This window comes from Adiantum capillus-veneris, chromosome 5, assembly GCF_014529385.1.
Source record: "Adiantum capillus-veneris isolate H3 chromosome 5, ASM1452938v2, whole genome shotgun sequence".
NCBI lineage: Eukaryota > Viridiplantae > Streptophyta > Polypodiopsida > Polypodiales > Pteridaceae > Adiantum > Adiantum capillus-veneris.
Window position 1 is genome coordinate 111,488,429 of NC_140935.1, and position 3,931 is coordinate 111,492,359.

Sequence of the window (3,931 nt, forward strand, 5' to 3'; positions counted from 1 at the left end):
GATTTTTAGATGGGCTTTCCTCAATGATTGGCTTTCTCTTTAGTAGGGATAGTGCTCACTTGGTCTCCTACGTTAGGGTTTCTAATCAGGCAAGACCTACTTGATATCAAATACATCAAGAAATAATCACTCTTGCAAAACCCTAACATGTTACCTCTTTGGTCGCTTCAAAAATCTCCAACTTGGAATCACATTAAGCTGCACGCTCTAGCCTTCACAATTTGCACAATAAACACTCTATGGCTATGAGTTTACAGCCCCTCGATAGTCAAAAAATTATTGAATTGATTAAACAATTGCACTTTTCATAGAAAAACTATCTTGCCTTGCAAAATCCTCTATTGGTGTCCCAATCTAATTTTGAGAAGACCTTTGTACTCCTTATGATTATATCTATCTGTGGTATCACTTTGGGTTCATTTTGCTACAAGGGGACATGGATCATGATCCATGTTTGGAGAGCTTTTGACTCCAAAATTGACCCACCTATAGATGTAGGTATGCATAGGCTATCCCCAAAATATTTTTGAATTTGGACAAGAAAAGTCAAATTTTCAGTAAATCTTGGTTTGCTTAGCCCTTTTCACTAAAATTGGGCTCTCTCTTGGTTTTGGGAATTGATTTTGGGAATTGATTTCTACTCTTTTTACACCCAAATGATGATATCTATATACAACCAATCGAAAACAATCAAAATTTGCAGAAAGTATCTCAAAAAATTTCATAAGCACATGGATCCATGTACCTTGGTGGCAAGATGTAATGAAATTTTGTTCAAAGCTTGCCCTTGGTACCCTGATACTAGATATATGCTTTTTATGTGATTTGGATTGGTTTAAGTCAGCTAAAAGCCAAACCCTAGGTGTGATTTTGTGAGAATTGTTTTTGGCTTTTTTGGTCTACTTTTTTTTTTATTATTGCAAATTTGTTTTTGGAAGTATGTTTCTATAGATCTCTGTTACAAATAGTTTTTACCAAAAATCTCATATGAGGGACATGGATCATGATCCATATTCCATCTCCTTTGGATATGAAACTTGACCATTTGGTAGACACTGTTATATGAAGCCTATTCCCAAAACCTTTTTTGATACTAGAAACAGTAGAGACCCCCAAAATTTTAGTCAAATACACTAACTTTAAGTGTTTTATCCACAATTTCCTTCTTTTGAGTGAGTTTATTTTATCTCAATTTGATCACAAACTTTGTTTCAAATAATTGAAGTCAATATTTATCGGTTGATCTCTATTCTGCTCCAATCTGTCTATGGGGGACATGGACCGCGATCCATGTTCCTCCACAATTAGATCTAGAATTCTCTCAGTTGCTACACAGTGGTTTTGGCTATCTATCCCACTTAGTCTTTTGTGATTTGGTTTTCAAAATTGTTCCTTATGCCCGGTTTAGTTTTTCATTCCCTTGTTTCCTTGTTTCTTACACAATCAGACAATTTTGAAGTGATTTTTGAAGCCTTCAAGAAAACAAACTTTATCAAAACAACACTAATGATTCAGAGTGCAACTGACAAGTTTTCTATAGGAAAAGCCTATGGGATGACATGGATCGCGATTTATGTTCCTCTATAGAATCTTTAAAATGTTTAGTTTTGTTTTTTAAGTGTTTTGAGGTTTTTTGGCATCTTATTTTTAGTTTTGAATCGGCTTCCAGGTCTCTACCATCAAATTTCCAATATTTCAAATTATGGTCTTCTTGCCCAAAAGATGGTTTTTTGCCCTTTTTGCCCCGATCTTTCCAACCCAATTTGATGGTGATGATTCCTAACCCTTCTCCTCTGTGGTCCTGAAAAGAAACTTGAAACAAAAATGAACAAAATAATACAAATAAAGGTTGTAACCAAAATGGAACAACACTCTCAAAACAATGAGACAATTCAAAGAATGAAATGCATTTGGCTATCTCATTCACAACTCTCTTTACCTCTCAAGAATAGATCTAGCCAGTTCCTCGACTCGAGACTCTATCAAGGACTAAACCATGTCTAGTTGCTTTGCTTCTAATGTGTATGGAATTGATGTACAAATATTTGGATAACAAAAACTCTAAATACGCACTAGGTCACTCACCACATAAGGATAATTCCTCGGTAGTAGCACCAATGTTAGCAGGTCACTGCCATAAATGTCCATAGCATAGTCTTTGGCACTAACATACTCTTGTAAATACTCTCAGGGAAGTGACTCGGAGGATGGTCCATGGATACTCTTTGAGGGTGTCAATCTCAAGAAGAGAACCTAATAAGCAAGGATGCCAGTCTCTATAAGCTAATCAACAACTCAAAGACCAGATTATCTAAGTCAGTCTCTATAAGCTAATCAGCAACTCAAAGATCCGATTCTAATAGTCACAAAACTTTAGGGGAAGCTATACTAGGTATAAGGGTAAGACCCCATTGGCTATACTTCATTCCAAGGTGGACGAGGATAACAAAGTCAGATTCTTCTTGAAGGTATTACCTCTAAGCTATACTAGCTATACCCTATTGGATTGACAACTCCACCTTAGATTTTTGAGAGACTTCCATTTATGCCCATGGGAACTGCCTTGAAGATTCTCCACCATACCAACCTTTATTTGGCCCTTGGCCATCCAGATTTAGAATCCCTTGTCCACACCTAGCAGCTAGTCCTTGGCCTGGGTCCATGACCCCCTTAGGTTTGCCCTTGGCATTACATTACTCCCCCTTGGAGAATCATTTTTGTCCTAAAAAATAAAAGTGGTGATAACATCATAAAGAACACTAATGTTTTTGGTAGTGTCATCCTTCATGGATCTAGCTGTCTTTTTGATTGGAATATGATTCAGTAGGAGGCTCAATGGAATCAAGATGAGCATCTTGATTTACCACGTTGTTGTCCTTTGCAACCGTCTTGTGTAACCGGCCCATATCACCAACATAGCGTACAAACTCCATTTAGAACTCACTTGAGTATGCTAAACAAGTTATCACAACTAAGATGTACCTAAAAAAATACCTCTTTTCACTTTCCATGAAAGTAACTGGCTAATGTAACTCATCAGCAAAGTAAAAGTCCTTTACTTGATATCATTCTTTATCAGTAAACAACCCCACCATAATCGATGTTCAAGGTTGAGAACTTGATTTAAACAGGAAGAGGCTAAACTTAGTTGCAACATGTTTTTTCATGATAAGAAAACTCCAAGTAGAGAAATAATCATTCTAATTGGATTGCTTTGTGCTAACGTACGCACTCAACATATCCTTCAACATGTAACTATAAACACTCTAAATGTGAGTGAGAGGGACTCTTTGTTATTCTTGCTCCACACTAGCTAAATCGAACTCCATAAGTTCCTAGACCATGTTGCTCCTCTTGTGACACCATGTGCCAAAGAAAAATCTACCATGTAGATCTTGAACTGCATAGTGCAGAATTGTATTTAAGAAACTATATCCGACAATTCTTTGCTCCTACATGACATTGCCATGTCTATAAAGAGCAAAGTGGATGCAAGCATTGAAGCTTATACATCCTACTTGGAAAAAAAATTTCAAAAAAGAAGATTCAAAAATGAAAATAAACCAAATAAAATGCGTACCTGAAGGTTGAACATAGTGTTTACTTACTCGTAGTCAAATGCACATGACCAAATCTCCCACTTGAAAAGGCCTAATAACACTAATTGAAAGATTAGTGAAAATCCAGTAGTATTGCACTGGTAACCTTAGGTGCTACCTTTGCAATCCAAACCCTTTGGTTAAAATATGTAGTGTCAAACCCCTTGGTTTGACGGTGTATAAAAACTGCTCAAACTAGCAGCCAACGGTGACCAACACAGTCTATCGTGTCGAGTGCTGATTGAAATCAGCTTGGAAATTTAACTTGTCCACTACTCCTTGGTAGATTGTGGACTTCTTTCCTTGAAAGTATATCTATGATGAGATCAAAC